At 36.0% G+C, this 20,305-nt stretch overlaps 1 long non-coding RNA gene across 1 annotated transcript in view; it reads right to left on the bottom strand.

The window, feature by feature from the left end:
- Positions 1-17,262, bottom strand: part of LOC149235711 (uncharacterized) — a 31,225-nt gene extending 13,963 nt beyond the window's left edge. The window contains exon 1 of the long non-coding RNA XR_016246186.1: positions 16,851-17,262. This is a non-coding gene — a long non-coding RNA (uncharacterized LOC149235711). The remainder of the gene's footprint in view (positions 1-16,850) is intronic.
- Positions 17,263-20,305: the final 3,043 nt, after the last annotated feature.

The following is a 20,305-nucleotide window of genomic DNA, read 5'->3' as shown; positions in this document are numbered from 1 at the left end:
ATCTCTATCAAATGCAACAATACAAGTGCAATAAGAATTTCAAAAAATCTTGTGCTTCATTCAAAGACCAAACATATCCCTATAAAGTACCACTTTCTCAGAGAACAAGTGGTTGAGCAAACAGTGAAGATGGAGTACATACCCACAAAAGAACAGATAGCAGATATATTTACAAAGCCTCTTGCTAGGGAACCATTTGAATATCTAAGAAACAAGTTAGGGATAATTTCTGCAAACTCTTTTCACTAATGTGACTTCAAAAGGAGAACCTAAAATACTGTAGAGTATATGAAATTGAGCACGATCCAAGGGGGAGATTATAGGAGCAGGAAGGAGTAATGAAGAGGAACAAGAGGCTTATGATTATGTCAAGAATTTGAAGCAGTTAAGAAGCAGCAAGAACAAAAGCATCATCAAATTGTGAGATCAAGCCACTTTCTTCATGAGCTAGCAACATCAATCGGATTCACCATTCAAAAGTCCATTCTTCAATGAAATTTTTTTTGTACACATGTATATATCCTGTACATAAACATGTAAATAAATATTTTCAAACATACATAGTACTGCTAAGACAATTTCATATCTATTCAAAGCATGTTGGAAGATAAGCCTAACTTATTGTATAATTGCATCATCAATTTTTTCTCAAAATTCTTCATCTTCTGATAAATCTAAGTGTTTATATGGAATGCATCAATGTACATTATGATGATCCCATTTGATCTATGAAAAACCTGAGATCCATCCAAATATATGCATGGAAGCAAAAGCAAAGGTATTGACATCAAGCGGAGGAGAAAATTCTATTATATTCAAATATATATGCATGCAAGAAAAAGCAAAGGTATTGCCATCAAGCGGAGGAGCAGATTCTATATTTTTTTATGTCTGGTTTATAGAAGCATTCATCATGAAGCATCATGAGATCTACATCCGAACCATATTATTTGCAATCTCTATGTGAAGACATCTATCTCAACAACTAATCAATGTTGTACTAATGTAAAGGATAATTTCATGTACATATCCTTTATGAGTGCAAGAGACTGCTATTGAAATGAAAATGGTTCTGCAAGTAATTAAGTTACATTGCTACATTTCACTGCATCACTAGGATTTCTCTAAATCCTTCAGCACTGTTATTATGAACACAAAGATTTGGATGCAAGAAGAGTTAAAATATATTCATCATCAATAAAAGAAATCTCTTGAAAAGCATCAACAACATAGTTGAAGATGAAGATCAGATGAGGATCCAACATCTCATAAGGATTTGAATGAAGAATCAATACATCAGGAGCTTATAGCTATTCTAAAGCATAGCACTTAAATTCAAAGAGGCATCTTCTTAACATGAGGCTATGTTTAAACAAAAAATATATTACAAAGATTTGCTTATTTGCAAAAGAAAATATTGCATCATACAGAGAGGGAATTCTCCATATCTATAAATGTTGTGGAAAATAAGGCTTATCTCTCACATAGCAAGCAAATGGACAGACATTCAAATCCACTGTGTTGCAGACTCTATGCTCTGGAGTCACTGAAATATATTCTTCAAAGGCATCCAATACTAAGAGAATTTCAAGAGCACCAAATCCTTGAACAAGAAATCACGGATGCATGCCATTGAAAGAGGCATCACCAATTAACTTCATACATTGAAAAGTTTCAAAAAAAAAATATGAAGAAGAACCCTAAAAAGATCAGGAAGACTAAGAGAGTAAGCAAGCATCTCAAGGAAGGAAATGGGAGCCCAAAAAGGGGAATTTGATGCCCATATGTGGTGGTAAAAATGAACACTCTCAAGTAAAGTATCGCAAGGAAGAGTAACGACTATGTGGTCAGGAATATCATTATGGGTTTTTCAGAATTTTGATAAGAACGGAAATGGGAGCAGAGATGGAAGGAGACAGAAAGTCAGATAATGAATACCGACAACCATATATTCCAGTCAAATACATTTCATATATTCCTAATTTATTCAGTAGTGCGTTACACTAAATTGAAGTTTTTTTTTGCCCTAAATTAAGCCATGGTTGTTGGAAAGCGAAGAGCATTTTGATGCTGCATTAATGAACACATGGAATTAGTGACATTGGAACAATTGTAATCTTTTTTGGCTAGAGACGGAATTAGAGGGCAGCATTAATACCATTGCAGACAAGTTCTTGCATTGGAATGATTGGAATGATGTTATTATACAATATTTATTAAATAACATCTTTGGGAGTGTTACCATAGCATTGAATTAATGACACACAGCATTGAGATATTGATGGCAACATTGATACATTAAAGACAGCATTAATAGAATTGGAGACAACGTTGGGATTCTTTGATATTGTTGAATAAAGGCAGCATCTTATGTTATTTGTGGTGGCATTTTACTTTGATGCCAACATTTTCTTTCTCCCAACAAAAATGCATTTTCTATGGACAAACCATTTGTATTTACAAATGAAATGGTTTTAGGGTTTTATGCCCTAATCTGGGTAATATTATGTATATTACATGCTCAATGTTATCAATGGACAATGTACTCATAGCTCCAAATTTTTTTTAATGGTGCCATGATATTTTTCTCACAGCTACAGTTGTAACAACACATGAATTTATGCAGCGTTACCCCTGTATGAATATTGGTACTATCCTCCTGGAAGCAGCGTTCTCTATATTATTTCTCTGGAGCTCGTTCTCTATATTATTGCGGTCTAGTATTGTCATGCTCATTTGAAGATTAGGCAGAGTTTCCAAACTCAACAATTGATCATTATGATATTTACTCTTCACTGGACAAAGAGCTTTTTTGCCTATTTTCCGAGGTATCTCTGAAGTGTATTCTTCAACGTTTAGGTCACCTCTGTTGACAACAAATTTGGACTATTATTCTGGGCCTATTACACTATGCGGCCATGGTTACTTTGATTTTGAAGGAATAAAGCATCACTTATTTGTTAAAGGGTATAGACACTAATTTGTTTGTCCAAAACTCATTACTCCCAGTATGATCAGTTGATAATGTGTTTCAAGGAGGAACACTTGTGGCATTATTACAAGTAAACCCTCCAATCTATAATACGACATTTTATGTGAATCATCTATGCGCAAAACAATGCAATAGGAGCGTTGGTATCAGAGGCTATATTATTCTTTGCAGCGTTAACTTATTGCAACAAATGCGTTGATGCAATGCAATATTTCCAAGCAAAAGCTGCATTGAATAACAGTAGCATTGCCATGAGATGTAAAAGTTGCGTTGAATAACAGTAGCGTTGCCATGAGATGTAAAAGTTGCATTGAAAAAATTACAACTGTGTTAAATTTGGAATGGAACAACGTTAATGGTGTGGCCAGAATAAGTTCAGCGTATTAATATATTGATGCTCTAGCGTATTAATCTCCAACATCCAATGCTCAGCGTATTGTTCAACGTATTTGTTGTGCTAACGTCCAATGCTCAGCGTATTGTTCAACACATTTGCAGCTCCAACGTCCAATGTTCAGCGTATTATTCAACGTATTTGCAGCTCCAACGACCAATGCTCAGCGTATTGTTCAACGTATTTGGAATGATGTTGCTCAACGTATATTATTTGCTCCAATGTATTTGCAGCTCAACATATATTATTTGCTCCAATGTATTTGCCTCCAATATATTTGCTCCAAATGCCTCCAGTGTTAACATACTAATGCCTTCAACGTATTACATGCATGCTCCAACTTATTAAATGCTCCAATGTTTAATATGAAGTCTCTAGCATTAATATGAAGTCTCCAGCATTAATATAGCTCCAGCATTAATATGAAGTCTCTTTTCATGTCCATAACTTGCAGCATTTTGGTATTGCAAACAAAGTTGGATAGCAGCGTTGAGTTGATTTTGCTAAGAGTGTTTAGTTGGAATCACAAGCAGCCTTGGATATAGGAGAAGCCTTGGTATTACAATATATTACAAGAAATATTAATACCAACGTTCAATATTATGGAGCAACCTATTTATTTGGAGCAATATATTATCTCTCTTGCCACAAGTTTATTTGGAGCAGTTTATTATTTTTCTTAGTTATTATTTGCAGCAATATTATTCATACATTAGACAACAGTGGCATCCCTATTGGAGAGCAGCAAGAAATATGGCAACATTTTCAATATATTGCATTTGAAGGGTCTACAATTTGGAGCAGCGTCCACATTCACAGTACATTAATACTTGGCACTAATATTGGATATGCTTTTATGGATTGAGTGCTATTATGAACTATCATTGTCAGTCTTAAAACCCCTGCCATTGATGTCAAAGGGGGAGGTAACAGAAGTATATTTTTTTCTCAAACCAGAGGTATTTTGTGTTGCCATCAATGCCAAAGGGGGAGAATGTTGAAAATGTTGGCATTGATGTCATTAATCACATGAATGTTGAATGTTGAATTGGGGATAATTTATGCTTGAATGCAAAAGGCTGAAAGTGATGTGAAGTGCAAAGGCTATGCTAATCAATGTGAAGGCTAAACATTTTCAAGTGGGACATAAAATATTGAGACAAAAGTTGAAATACATATATTTCTTTGAACAGAAAATGTAGATAATACAAATATGATTTGTCTCTTGTAATTATTACTAATTGAGCTATTAGTTCAGCTCTATTTTATATTACAAATAATTTTCAGAACTGAAAGTGAAGAGACAAGCTTGTGAGCAGTTTTTGGAAGTCCAAGAGACTATGCTTCATCTCATATTCCTACAAAGAATACAAACAACCAAAATGGCTTGCTTATAAAATATACAATATAGAATGGAAAAAGAATCTTTTTTTGAAAGGAAAAGAGTCTGCATTAGAGAGTTGATGAGCAGTGGCATAAGTGAAAAGGAGTGAAAAGAAAAAGCAGTTCAGCAGTAAACTTGACAGCAGAATTGTATATGAGGTAACCAGCATTTGTAACTTGATTGAGAAATTTTTGTTCCCTTCTATGTTGCAGCTTGAAAAAAAAACAAGTTGTAGCCAGTTGAGGTAGGAGCCTCTTGTGGGTTGTAGCCTACAGAAAACTTGTGAGAGTTGGAGCTTCCTTTGAGGTAGGAGTCTCTTCTAGGTTGGAGCCTACAAAAAATCTTATGTAATAAGCAGTAGCAGCTTGCCTTCTCATCACTTTCAACCTAAAATTTGTGGTTTTCTCCCTTCGGGGTTTCCACTTATATCTGGTGTCTTCATGTGTTTATTCTTGAATGTTGTGAAAATGTTTTGAATTCTTGATAAATAAATTTACAAATTTCTCTCTTCGACACCTACAAAAGGAACTCAATAATGATTAAGCACAAACATAAACCATTAGCTGCATAAGATAAAAAAATTAAGTTGAGCAAAAGTAAAGAATTTGAATTACTAATTCACCCCCCCACCTCTCAGTAATTACCAATCATAAATATCATTGGGAAGAGTAATGGAATCAATTAGGCTTGTGGCAAAGGAGAGTGTGCACATCTTGTGTAGCAACATCATCCTGGAGCCCTAATTAAGTACAACATCACCTTGGAGCTTGACATAAGTACCCTTGGAGTGTAGCACTTCACATGTGTGGGCCTACTTGTTTGTAGTAGGTGGCTTGTAAGGGTTTAGGCCCATTTGTGTATTGTTGGCCTCCCTTTTATATATATAAAGGATAGAGCCTTTTCTTTCACTCACTCATTGTTTCCCATCTTGTGTTTAGAGATGGAGCACTAAGGGTTCATCAAAAAACCTTGAGGATGGATGCGGTGAGAAGAGTGTTTTCATTTCTCTCTCTCTCTTGGGTTTTCTTCTTTGTGCATTGTCTCTCCTCTTGGAGGTGTTGGGCTTTTTGAAGCACTTTTTGCATCTTGAATACTAAGGTTAAGGTTTCATCCCCTACAGACTTGGAGTTGTGATTAAACCCTAGCTGGTACTTGTTGAAGAGTAGAGAGGAAATATCTTGCTTGGAGCCAAGAAATATTGCTCGTGTGATACTAGTAGTGAAAGAACTTTGCTAGAGATACAGTTTTTCATAATTCTCCCTAGCTAGGGTTTTAGAGAGCTTGAGGATTGTACTAGCCATGAGGATATAGTATGCACATATACTTCATCTTTATAAACACACACACACACACATATAAAGTTTCCAACAATCCAAAATTGTGTCAATTTGATTTTCAATATCCATTATCTTCTAGGTTTGTTAATTTCCAACAATAGTTTTGTCATGTTGAGTTGACATAAATGAAGATTGAAATCATTAAGTCATTTGACATCAATATACTAGATTATAGGGCATATTCACTATTGAATTTCTACATTAATTGCAGTGATTCTGGATCTAATTTTATGCTTTGAAGGTGTTCCCTAAGGGCTGAAACTTGTTGGCATATGTTTGGTATCCTTACTCTTGAATCGCATAATGGATTGGGGTTGAAGTGAATTCAAATAATGTGTGTTATATGTTGTTGCAATTGATATTTTAGACCAACCCTAAGGCAAAATATTCATAGGGTTTGGATCCAAGGAACCTCGAGTGTGAGTTGAAATTTCAAAACTGCATTAAAGTCAAAATTTTGAAATTTCTACAAGGTCATGGGTTCAAGTCCGGTAGATTTGTCTAGGTTAGGACTATATGTTGTATGCCAATGCCATTTACCCTAGGTGCCATTTACAACATGTGAGGAAGTGCCTAGCTCTATTTGGTCAATCAAATAATGGAAAAAGTGAAGGACCTAGCAAGGGTAAGGGAAAGAGTGAGGAATCAACCTTGCGGCTAGGAAAGAAGGACTTGAGTAAAATCAAGTGCATCATTTTTCATAGCAATAGTCATTATGCATCATAATGGTTGAAAAAGTGGAAGTGTTGAGAGAAGCAGCAATAAAAGTGGGCAAGAGCCTATACAGAAACTCAGATGAATGAGTTTTTGCAACCAAGTTCAAGAAGGATTTCTCAATGATATCTTTCCTTTCTACCAGCACAGTTCCAAGGAATGTGTGGCATGTGGACAATGGGGCATCTTGAGATATGACATTAGCTCGACAAATATTTTCTAGTTTGAAGAAGTAAGTCTTGGGAGTACAAGACTTGGTGATGATGCCAAGTACCCCGTCGTAGGAGTTGGTACTATTCCCTTCAAACTCAAGTCTAATAACTCTTTGGATTTCGATGATGTCTTGTATGTTCCAAGTCTCAAAAAGAACTTGCTTTCAGTTTCGATCATGGAGGATAAGGGCTTTGAAGTTGTGTTCAAGAACTAGCAAGTCCTCATCAAACAAAAGGAATCTAGCCTAGATATAGCTCAAGTAATAGGGGTTATAGAAGGTAATTTGTATAGGTTGCAAGGTAAACCTATTTGAGCCCTAGTGCATAATAGTTATGGCTTGTGCCAATCGTGGCATAAGAGGATGGGGCACTAGCATGACAGACCATTGCATATTCTAAGGGAGATAGTCACAAGTTTTCTAGAGTTCAATATTGAGCATCATGGTGAATGTAAAGGATGCATGTTTGGAAAGCATGCCAAGGTTGCTTTTCCAAGCAGTAAGCATAAGCGAAAGGGGATTCTAGACCTAGTACATTCTGATGTTTGTGGACCAATGTTAATAGTATCAACTACAAGAAGCATGTAATGTATTTCTTTCATTGATGACTTCTCTCGCAAGACTTGGATCTACTTCTTGAAGCCCAAGAATGAAGCCTTTAACAAGTTTCAGAAGTTGAAAGCTCTCGTTGAAAACCAAACAAGGAAGAAGATCAATGTCTTGAGATTGGGCAACGGGGGACAATATAGCTCCAATGAGTTCTAAAGTTTCTACAAGGATGCAAGAATCAAGAGGGAGCTACCTATTCCATACAACCCACAAGAAAATGGGATTATAAAGCATAAGAATCGATGCATCATAGGTGTTGCTAAGGCCATGACACATGACCAAGACTTGCCAATGTTTCTTTGTGCAAAAGCAAGCAACACAGCAATCTACTTCTAGAATCGGTGTCCTCACAAGGTCTTATAGGACAAGGCACTAGAGGAGGCATTCACTAGTGTGAAGCCAAAGGTGAGTCATTTTTGTATCTTTGGTTGTCTAGTTTATATCCATATACCAGTAGAAAAGAAGACCAAGTAGGAGGGGTTTCTTTGTGAGTTACGATGAGACTTCAAAGGCTTACAAGGTCTATATCCCCAAACAAAAAGACAGTAGTGAACAAGGATGTAAAGCTTCAGGAAGACTTTGCATCCACGAAGTCTCATGAACCTATTCCAATGGCATATGATAAGGAGTCAAAAGCTCCAAAGGTTGAACCAAGGTCACCAGTGATTTCCAAAGGAGTACAACAACCTTCAGGTGAAAGGGGGGGAAGATAGTAGACCACTCCACTATTGTTAAGCAACCTTGATGGTTCATTCAAATGTTGAAGGATGCTCAAGAGCATGTTAAGGCTCCTACGAGCACATTTAAAGAGGGAAGACCTCTGAATAAGTTTCCAGAATACATGGCATTGATGAGCAACATTCTAAATTATGAGTACTCCATATTGCATAAGGCAGTAGACGAACAAGTATAGCGGGATGCCATGGCAAAGTACACCCTCCACGATGAAGAACGATGTTTGGGACATACTGCCAAGACCAAAGGGGAAATCAATTGTGAGCTCCAGGGGACTCTACAAGATCAAGCATGCAATAGATAGTAGCATTGAGAAGTTAAAAGCAAAGTTTGTGGTGAGAGGGTTTTCTCAAAGAGGAGTGAACTATGAGGAGACATTTGCTCTAGTCACCAAGTACACTTTCATTAGAGCAGTTATGTCCTTGGTTTCATTTATGGGGAGGAGAACACATCAAATGGATGTGAAGACAAATTTCCTTAATGGAATCGTTAAGGTGAATGGAAAGGAGTCCCATGTTTGTAGGCTTAAGAAAGCCTTGTACGGACTCAAGCAAGCATTAAGAGCATGGTATTCTAGGATCAATGGGTATCTACAAAGTATGGCCTTCACCAAAAGTAAAGTGGATCCTAACTTATACTATATATTCGTTGGGATGAATCTGCTCCTTTAGTGTTGTATGTAGATGTCTCATTTCTTACAAGTGTAGAGAAGTTGATTACAGGGTTCAAAGTCAGCACGGCAGTTAAGTTTGAAATGAAGGACATTGGCATGATGCATTACTTCTTGGGTTTGAAGGTTTGGCAAAGACCAAGGAAAAGGGTAAGTATGTCATTGAGATCCTAAACAGATTTCGTATGAAGGAATGCAAACCTATGGCCACACCCATAATCAATAATTTAAAGAAGGTGATAGCTTCAAATTCAGAGTTAGTGGATCCCACATTGTACAAGCCGCCGATAGGTTCCTTGCCATATTTGGTCAACCCTAGTTCAACTATATGTTTTGCAATTAACACCCTTTAGTCATTTCAAGTCGAGCCAAGGCAAGAGCATTGGTTAGCAACAAAACATGTACTCAAGTGTTTCAAGGGCATAGTGGAGTGGTCTGAGATATCTTGGAGATGGTGAAGTGAAGTTGTAGGGAAATATGGACTCGAACTAGGCAAGCAATGCAATAGACAAGAAGAGCACTTTAAGGTGTTGCTTTAGCTTGGGATCAACGATGATATCCTAATTCAACAAGAAGCAGACTTTCATGGCATTTAGCTCTGCAAAGGAAAAATACATGGTAGCTAGTAATGCTAGTTGTGAGGCTATTTGGATTTTCCAATTGCTTGCAAGATTGTTTGGTCATTTACTATGATAATCAGAGTTGTATCAAACTTTCTGAAAATCTAGTGTTTCAAAACAAGGCCAAGCATATAGAGATTAGATATCACTTCAAACAAGACAAGGTTCAAAAGGGAGCAGTGAAGGTCCAGTATATTTCCACAGATCAACAGATAGTTGATATTCTGACCAAGCCCTTGGCAAAGAGGAAGTTTGAGGCATTCAAAGATAGAGTTGCATTGGTGCAAAAAAATTCTTAGCAAGAGGGAGTGTTGAGAATTATAGCTCCAAAGAAAACTTCTGCACAGCTTCAATGTGAACGAGTGAGTTTTGAAAAGTATTTCTGTTTTGTAATTCACTTTTGTTAAAAAGAGAAAAGTCTTATATTTAGTTGTTGAATCTAAAAAGAGTTTTTCATGCATGCATGACTTATACTAGGAGCAATCTAAAAAATAGAATAGGGTTTCAATCTTAAATAAAAGTGTAAAGACAGGTCAAAATAGAGTCTAGAATGGTTGAACAGCTGAGCGGATTGAGTATCCAAAAGAGAGAGAGAGAATGCAGGGGTCACGAAAGAAGCAAATCTAAACTACAGAAAGAAGCCATACAGAGCAGGTTGTACAGATCCACACAGCCATATGAATACACAGCTACAGAAAGAAGCCATACAGAGCAGGTTTGTACAGATCCACACACCCATATGAATACACATAGCTACATACAGTCGTATGGGACATGCCCATAGAGTCATAGTACCAATGTTACTTGGGAGCGGGAACAAAAGCGGGGAGCGGGAGCAAAAATGGGTGCAGGAACGACATTTTCAAAAGCTCCCGGTTTGGGAGCAAATCTCAGAGCGTTTTATATATATATATATATTTATTTATTTATTTTTATACATACATGTCAACAAAAACATGTAGAATTATGAATTATAATAAAAAAAAAAAACAATTTAAAAAAAAAGGGAATTGAACCATATAACAACAATCATGTAGAAGTTATAATCTTCATCAACCACATCCACAAGTTAGTAACATAGTAACATACAACATATTGAGTCTCATGATTCATCAATCTTAAAGTTTCAAGCTTTCAAAATTCAATATATAACATTTATCATCATTGATCACCAAAGTTGTACTTGTAAGCCAAGTGTAACCATTACAACAAATAATATCTAACATGAAATGAACTGTTATAAAATGAAATGAAACAACTTTCAACTTTCATGAAGCCTCATATTCATAATTCATTACTAAAAAGTTATAATTCATACTTAAATTGTCATATATTGTTTAAAAAAATATCATAATAAATATGAAAGAGTCAATAGTTATAAAAACTACTAACTACTAGAAACTAGAAAAGACAAGTAAATCTATTATCCATTGCTTATGCTTGGGCCTCTTGCCACCACGAGAAATGTCTAATTTTTTAGTCTTGTTGGAAAATCAGGATCTTTGTCATTAATATTACCCTCTAAGCATTAATATCCAGAGGTATCTTTGTCATTACCTTTGTATCTGTATAGAGATCTTTGTCATTAATATCACCCTCTAAGCATTAACATAAGATAGAAAAAGCATAGCATGTCAAGTCAAGATTTTGTTTGAGTGATGCGTACATTTTTACGAGGGTCGTGATAGAGGAGTTCGACAACCAATGTCACTAACATCAAGGTACATATAGGGATTGGTGCTCTTGATTAAATATGAGTTCCATACCCTAATACATGACAAAATTCAATGGAAACATTGCAATCCGGAAATCCTGAAAAACTGATAAGTCTGCTAGATTTTGAATGAACTCTAAAATTCTACTTTCTCCATATGAAATCCAATGAGGTCGGAACCACTCTCAAACATCCTGAGTCATTTCATGGTAATGTTAAAAATTTAAGTAAAAAGATGAAAATGAAGATTAAGAATTTAACATTACCATGAATCGCATATCAATACTAAGGCCATAGGCTTGATCATTAAATTGTCCCACTCAAAACTTATTTGTTTCTTTGAAAAAAAAATTGCATTTGGAACATTACTGCAAAAAACAATTTGCAAAAAAGGCTAAACGCTTCCGAAGAGGCAGGGAGCGGTTTTTTTTAGGGAGAGCGCTCCCAACCCGCTCCCGCCTGGAGCGCAGATTGGGAGCGAGATCGAGAGGGGGAGGGGAGGGGCGCTCCCCCGCAACACTGAGTCATACAAACAAAGGCATACAATCCATACAGTGATACAGCAGACCGTATTATCTTAGGCAGGTTGTACAGCTTAGTTTAGGGTGATTCGGTTTACTGTGTAGCTGCTTGGTTTTAACAAACTTGTAAGTTTCCAAAGGAATGAAAAGATGAGTTTGGAGGATAAATTACCTGTGTATGTATGAAAGTATTTTTATGTTTCCGCTATTTAAATTCCAGCTATTGTATGATTGATGCTATGGTCTGAGTTTTAATTTCTCGTTAGTTAAATTCAGCAAGTTATTTGTTTAATTCAGATCTTAAAAACATTAGTCATCTAGTACTGAACTTTTACAATATGTTCTCATCTAATCTTATCTAATGGCAGTGATTGTGCTTCTAAGTAGTTTGCATGTATGAAATATTATCCTAGGTATTGCAGCTCATGTAAATTATGTGCATGTCTTATTTCATCAAGATTGTATGCATTAGATATACTCGACTAAGCTCCCTATGTTTGCATGAATGTGTTTGAGTGCAGGTACAGGTGTGACAACGATGACAATTTTTTAAACTATGGGGGTGGCTATATAAAAAAAAATTCCTCTGTATACGAGGTCAGTATGATGCAAGTACAGTAAGTATGGGCATGGCTGGGGAAGACAGAGGCACCCAAGCAACTATGTAATTTTCTAAATTTTATCTTAAGCATAAAGATTTTTAAGATGTTGATGTGGCACTGCTGACATGGTGACCAATATATAAAATGGGAATTGGTTTCTAACGTGTTTGTTCCTATGTTGTCTTGTGTAGGTACAGATACAAGTGGACGGCTATAATGATGTAAAAAGACAATTGTGTCCCCCTTCACTCTATCTTCTAGCATAAATTAGCACTTCAGAACTCCGCAAACTGATTGCAAAAAATGGAACGTTGAAGGAATTAAGGTTTCTCTCAACTCCAGTCCACTGGCTGACGACGTGTTTGCTGTTGATTCTGTTAAGTTAGAACAGGGATCTATAATCAATAAATACTGTGGTAAAATAAATTGGGAGCTTCGCAATGAAACTTTGCTACAGAGATACTTAATTCTAAATCCCAAGCATTAACTACATCTTGACTCGTTTTCAAATGAAAGGCTGAAAATATTAAAAAACAGACTGTAAACTAAGTTACATGACACAGGGACACACACAAATATGGGTGTCAAATACAAAACACATCCACCCCCCAAAAACATGACACGAGGTTTTGAGGGGGGAGCACATGTAAGTCCGAGTAAAGTAAATATCACGTACATCATCCCATCCTGCTCATAGAATTGATACTATTCCAATCAATATCAAAGCACATATAGACCGGGGATAACTTGAAGAAAACGCTCTTATGTCAAGAACATAAATGGGTGGCAAATTATCCTAATCTAAGCAGTTAAGAATTCACAAGTGGAAGGCAAATGTTCAAAATGATTATAACTTATGATAGAGTTTAGGATTTTTGGGACAAAGCTTAGAAGATTTATCATTTTATACATAAAATCGGGCAAATATCTCAGGGAGTGTCGCGATTTTCTGCATTGCTTCAGAAATTTGTCCATTTATAGCCAGTTTGATAGTGTTGGAACTTGGTAGTTACTAATACTTTCCCTGCTATAGATTCGTATTTTACAATATAACAGCAAGATCAAGTTTTAGCATCCAAAAGAAAGTCTTAAACAAGGCAGCCTAAGCAAGGGTAGACCAATAATATATGATATAAAGTTGCCCAAATAGGTGATAACTGATATCATACTTTCCACTTCGTTGAAGAGTATGAAAAAGCATGTTTTTAAGGACATAACAACGGAAACTGTGTCAAGTAAACATGGAAAGCAGGGCAAAAAGAGTTATACATTGTAGCATGTATCAAAGTGGAGTTGAATTCAACAGTATGTCTGGATACAGAACTGAGCAGGAAGACGAGAATGAGAATCAGCAAGACAAGAGTGCACAATCATAATGGACTGCCAAAAACTCACATGCACATGCAACAATCATGCTATACCACTAGAACAGAATTGATTTGTATTTTGCTTATGAATTGGGAAGGCCTAAGAATTCAAGAATCAAAGGTACTCAGATTTACTGGATGCACACACTTGAGCATGAATTGTAAAATGTATAGCCCAAGAGTTAGTTCAACCAGTTGTCAGCAATGCTGCTGGCCATTTGGCTAGTTCCATGTCAATAGGTGCCAATGTTATCAGAACCATATCAGTCATCAACCAGTCAAACCCCAAAACCAAGAACAGACTGGAACCAGAAAAATAACGGTCGACCAAAAAATACATGAATATGCAAATTTTGAAAAAAAAAACATATATGTTGATGTGCATCCATATTAATCCAAACCATTATACACATATATGCAATATATCTCATATATATAGCAAGGGTGCATATAACCAAAATAGCACCTAGTGCAATCCATCTCTGAAACAAAAACACATCAACAAAGAAGCTCTAGAAGGTCTCTCAAGTCCAAAACAAATCATGCTACAACAAATATATACATATCATCAAAATCATTGCCTATATTGGGATCTTCATCATCAATATCACCCTTTAAGCATTAAAACAGGATTGAAAAGCCTAAAATGTCAAATCAAGATTTTTTTTTGAGCGATGGGTACATTTTTACTAGGGTCGTGATAGAGAAGTTCAACAATCAATGCCACCAACGTCGAGGTACATACATGGTTTGGTGCTCCTGATTAAATGCTAATTCCATACCCTCATACATGACAGGATCTAATGGAAACATTCCAATACCCCCAATCCTAAAATCCAAAAAACTGTTGAGTCTACTAGATTTTGAGTGGGATCTAAAATTCAACTTTCTCCATATTAAATCCAATGAGTTTGGAATCACTTTCAAACATCGTGAAACAATTAATTTAAGTAAAAGGATGAAAATGAAATATAAACTGTCAATTTACCATTAATTACATAGCATTAGTAGGGCTCTAGGGTTGAATATTAGGCTGAGCCATTCATAACGATTGTTTTTCTAAAAGAAATTGCACTCCAAGGGTCATTAGTCACATTGTAGGAAACTGGTCGGTTCCATACAAAACCAGCCAATTCAGTACCGAGCTGGACTTCTCTGGTTCTGTGCCATTGGTCGGACTGATTAGAGCCTGAAAACGTACAGACAGGCCGGTTCTGATAACATTGATAGTTGTCCAATTCAAATCCCTTGGGTGAGGCACACTATTCTATGGTAACAGATTTGCTAAGGATACCATCCACAAATATGGGGAAGCATCCCTTGGGTTTCATTGCATGGTTTTCCTTGTGAAACAACTAAAAAAATTATAAAATGTATACCCGCTTCCTGAGCAGAGAAGAGTTGTCATGAAATGTATAAGTTATAACTCTAAAAATGAACAGTTTTTTTTAGCTTTGAAAATTATGGGAACACTCCAACAAAGCTGTCATGAAATACAATTATTAGATTATAACCTCATTTTGGTCCAAGCAATTCCATGTTATGGCCCAGAACTCCTGACAGGAAAATGAGGATGCATGAACTTTTTATTTTCTCCATTTTCCATGGGCATTTCTTAGAATTTATGGAAAAGGTTAATGAAAACCAACGTTACAAAACTTGGCTTGGCGAGGATGGAGAGTAAGAGTTTGACACCGACAGGCCAAAACTCAGGAAATGTTCAGATTACTCACAAGTCAGAGTTTGACCAATGAGTACACATGAATCAAACATGCTGCTAGAAAGTCCGACTCACGAGCAGTAAGTTTGACCTGAAAGCAATTCAGCTTGGCTCCTTTTTTGTGCTGCAAGAGTTTGACTCCCCAGTCCAAGTCAAACTATTCGAGTCTCGTAACATCCATGAAAACAATGCCCCACGTGAACTCAATCATGAGGCACATTAAAGAAGTGGCAAATCACGTAACTTAAACTATTGTCTCAAAAACATTTCATCTTATGCGCAACAAATTGGCAGGCGATGAATAAAAGTCCTAGAATTTATGCACTAATAGCCCCTTCTAATGGACTTCTCTGCTAAACAAGATCAAAAATTTACCATCCCCTGCAAAATTCATTTCAACGCAACATTTGCCAACGGGTGCTTGCTTGGATGGTAAAGCGAAGGTATTTCTAACCCGCTAGAAAGATTGAAATTTCCCAGGAACACGTTCCGCTCCTCATGGGCAGTAGTCTAGGCCATGCAAGTGGGTCACTCCAAGCCATTGAGTCAGGTGCAAGTCACAGGCAACTTTAGCAGTGTAAATACTCCCAACCATGTCTTCTTAACCAAACAGATATTTCTAGAGTCTTTTGAGCTGGCTACATTGCAATGTAAGATTCCCAAAGTGGGACAAGGCACCCTTGGAGCACAATGATAAGAAGAAGCATCTTGTCAAACAAAACACAAATACAATAAAGCCCGAGTAAGAGACCTAATGGGTGTCATTCTTATATATTACGGGATGGATCCTGGTGCCGGAAAACTGAGGCTGGACTTACAGCCCATCAAGCCCATTTTTTTGCAATCCCTAAATAAATAAACATCCACGGTAAGAAACCCTAAATATCCTATGATCAAAATCTCACACCAAAAGCCTAAAAGGTTTCATCAAATGCACAATACAGTCATTGGAAGCCTCCATAAAGGAAAGAATCCAATCCCCATGGAGTCAATAGAACCTAAATCCCTGGAACATGTACTTGAATGAGGAACCAACCTCTTTTATCAGAACCGCAAATAGTAATGGATCAGAATAAAACCCAAATCCCGTGGCCGATACAAATCATTGACCTCTACTCAAAATTCCAATTGGGTATCAATAAAGTCCAAGACTCCCGTTTTTCCAGCATAAAATATCCCCATCGGGTATCAATAAAGCACAGAATTGCATTGCTTTCAACTGACTAACCTAAAAATTCATAACCAGAGAAACAGCCATACCTACTACTCAGATAAGCTATGTTCTATCCAACGTGGAACGGTCCGATGTCACCCACATGGAATGCATGGGCTATCTCAATGGCCACTGCTATACACCGCAATATCCAATGCTTCAGAACATGCCATATCATCCCCGCCATCTGAAATGTCGCAGGCAACCCAACTGCCATTTTCTACAATTCTTTGCCAATATCATTCAGAATAGTCCACAATTGTGTGGCCGCATAGAAATACAAAAACTCCAGATCAAATCAATCGTATTTCTGTAGGTATTTATACAGTTGCTTCAATGCCTGAGAGTCTTGTGAAAACGGGCTAGCCAGGACGGTGAAACGATCTTCTACTCCACCCATGATTATTTAAGTGGTGTTTGAAAAAATATGCAACAGTTAACGTGCACAGCTCAATAAGAAGTGGCCACATTTGCAATCTCTCACTAATACGGCGTGTACAATTTGTTTTAGCCAATACAATCTGTTCATCAGTGGAATAAGATAAATACAAAGACGTTTTTGGCTCTTCCTGGTTAATTTTGGAGATCAATCCAATGAATTCTCTATCATGGCTAATTTTGGAGATTAATCCAGTAAATTACCTATCAGTTTTATTGAAATGGTATTTCCAAAGTTTTTATTATTTTTAAAAAATATATTATTTTTTCTAGCATCAATTCTTTTCTTTTTTTTTCCGAAGGTGGTAAAACCTATCAACTCAGGTGTCAAACCAACAGTGAGGACAGCCATCTCTGGCTGCTATCCGCGAATGCTGGGATGACTCATCACTGTTAAATAGGAAAACCACGCCACCTGACATAACCCTGCTGGTGGTCCGTAATCGGGAGCAGGCTCTCACTCCTGCCAGATGCCTCTGGGTCTTGGGCCGTTAACCTGTTTCCTTACGTCCGAGGAAGACGAGCTCTTAGCCAAGCAGAAACAGTTTTACGGCATACTCCAGGCCATTCTAGCATCAATTCTATTAATGTTATTTTATTGAAATTATATTTCGAAAGCTTTTATCATTTTGAAAAAATATATTATTTTTTCTAACATACAATTCTATTAATTTTATTTTATTTTTATTTAAAACATTTACCTCCATTTAAATCATTAAATTTACTTATCAATATAATTATAAAGTGTTCAATCAAAATGAACGGATGAGATTTTATTTGATAAGGAACAATGTCTTTATTGTCATCCATGTTTCTATCCTTCAAATGTGAATATTCTATCATGAACTTTTTTCTAGTTGTTTAACTTGGTTAATTAAATAAAGTGATTTTTGAAAGTAAAATAAAATTTATGATAAATGTAGAATTAAGTAAATATATGCTAAATTTAATATTTAATTTATTATATTATTTCGTTTTCTTAATTTTTATTTTAAAATATATTATTTAATATTTAAAACCAATTTAGATTTATTTCAATTATGGATCTATCAAGATTTTAGAGAAATTGAAAGGTGCAATTTCTTTTTGAGTATAAAACTTAGAAAAAGTTTGTACCTCGAGAGATTTGATCACTTAATAGATCCAGGGATAAGATGGATCGAGATTATATAATACTATATAATATTTATATTTGTATATATGTGTCTCTTTCTTATTCTCTCTCTATCTCACCCCCCAAATATATAGACTCTCTCTCCATATATATCTATCTCTGTCTTTCCTTCTCTCTCTCTCTCTTTGTCTTCTCTCCTTGTCACTCTCCTCTCCCTATCTCACCCCCCAAACATACACACTCTCTCTCCATATCTATCCCTATCTCTCTTCCCCTTCTCTCTCTATCTCCTCTCCCTCTTCCCTCCCGCTCTCCTCTCTCCCTCACTCTCTCTCCACCTTTCTCCCTTTGTGTCTTTCTTCTTCCCTCCCTTTCTCCCCCTCTCTCTCCCCCTCTCTCTCTCTATTGAGTCCTCTCTCTCTTCCTTCCTCTCTCAGTCATTTTCTCCCACCTCCCTATGTCTCTCCCCCCAATCAATCTCTCTCTCTCTTCCCTCTAACTATGTCACTATCTCCCTCCCCCCCTCTCTCTTCCCTCTAACTTTGTCACTATCTCCCTCCCTCTCTCTTTCCTCTCCTCGTATATATCTTCCCTCCTCTCTCCCTCAATCTCCCCCCATCTCTCCCTTGTCACTCCCTTTCTTTCTCCACCTCTATCTCTCTATGTCTTTTTTCTTTCCTCCCTCTCTTTCCCCCTCCAACTCGATATATCTCTCTCCCTCTCTCCTTCTCTCTCTCCCCTCCTCCTTGTCTTCCTTCTTCTCTCTCCCTCTCTCACTCCCCCGTCTCTCTCTCTCTCTCAAATTTGATTCCATGATATTGTGTTTAAAAAGTATCGAAATTAAAAAAAAAAACTCAATTGGTTGTAAAATATTAAAACTATATTTTGGATCAACCATGTCAAAGAAAATACAATAATGAAAATTTTAAAACAATCATGCATTGTCTTTCATCTATTATTGTTAATCAATTTGTTTGTTCTCATTGCTTGTATCCTTAGTTAAGATGAAGCTATGTTGGTTCTTAGTAATATTATATACATTTTACATATTTATATATAAAAGTATTTTCATTTTTAGTTTTATTGAATCCTTGATTTAATTTGAGGGGAGGATAGAGGGTTTAGATATATCTCAAAAGTAATGATAATCTTTTTCCTTTTAGATTTAATTTAAAATGTTATAAAATTAAAATAAAATAGAATATTTATAAAATATTTTGATTGTGAAATAAGTTATGTTTTTTGGGCATGTGGTATTGATAAGCCATGGTATTGGCCCATGGTATCGTAACAAAACCTATTTACATGTTAATAATATCCCCTGTAAAGTGGGGGTGAATATCCATGGTAAAGTGAGGGTGTGAGGGGTGAATCGTGTCATATTGTTATAAAATATTTTGATTGTAAAAAAAGTTATGTTTTTTGTTGATAAGCCATGGTATTGGCCCATGGTATGGTAACAAAGCCAATTCACAAATTAATAACGAAATCAAAATATAAAAAATTTGACTTTAACTTTAACTTTTTATTATTAATTGAGTCAACATTTAGTCCACATATAAATGTTAAATGTTAGACATTTACCCCTACACATATACCCCTACATTGGGACATTAGATTAAATTTGTTAAATTAAAATATATTATATTATTTTATATGGAAAAAATAATTTGATTTATTTAGGTAGCTTTCTTCTCATTATTTAACAAATTATATGGTTAAATAGATTTATATTGTTATTTGAATTTATTTGAGTGGTTAAGAAGAATGATTGTGTTCTTTCTTTTTTTAATCATAATTGAGAAGATTATATTAATTTATATTGCTTATCAAGTGTAACCAAAGATTGGAATCACATCAATATTATCATGGTGAGTTCATTTAGAAAGGCAAAAAATCCATATTTTATATAATAGAGCAGTCTAGATATGTCATCCTCCTTATACATTA

Source organism: Pinus tabuliformis, chromosome 8 (genome assembly GCF_031772625.1).
Source record: "Pinus tabuliformis cultivar Carrire ecotype Pingquan chromosome 8, CPIR1, whole genome shotgun sequence".
In the NCBI taxonomy this organism is placed as follows: domain Eukaryota; kingdom Viridiplantae; phylum Streptophyta; class Pinopsida; order Pinales; family Pinaceae; genus Pinus; species Pinus tabuliformis.
The sequence above is the reverse complement of the archived record's forward strand: the minus strand, read 5'-3'. Positions and strand labels throughout refer to the sequence as shown.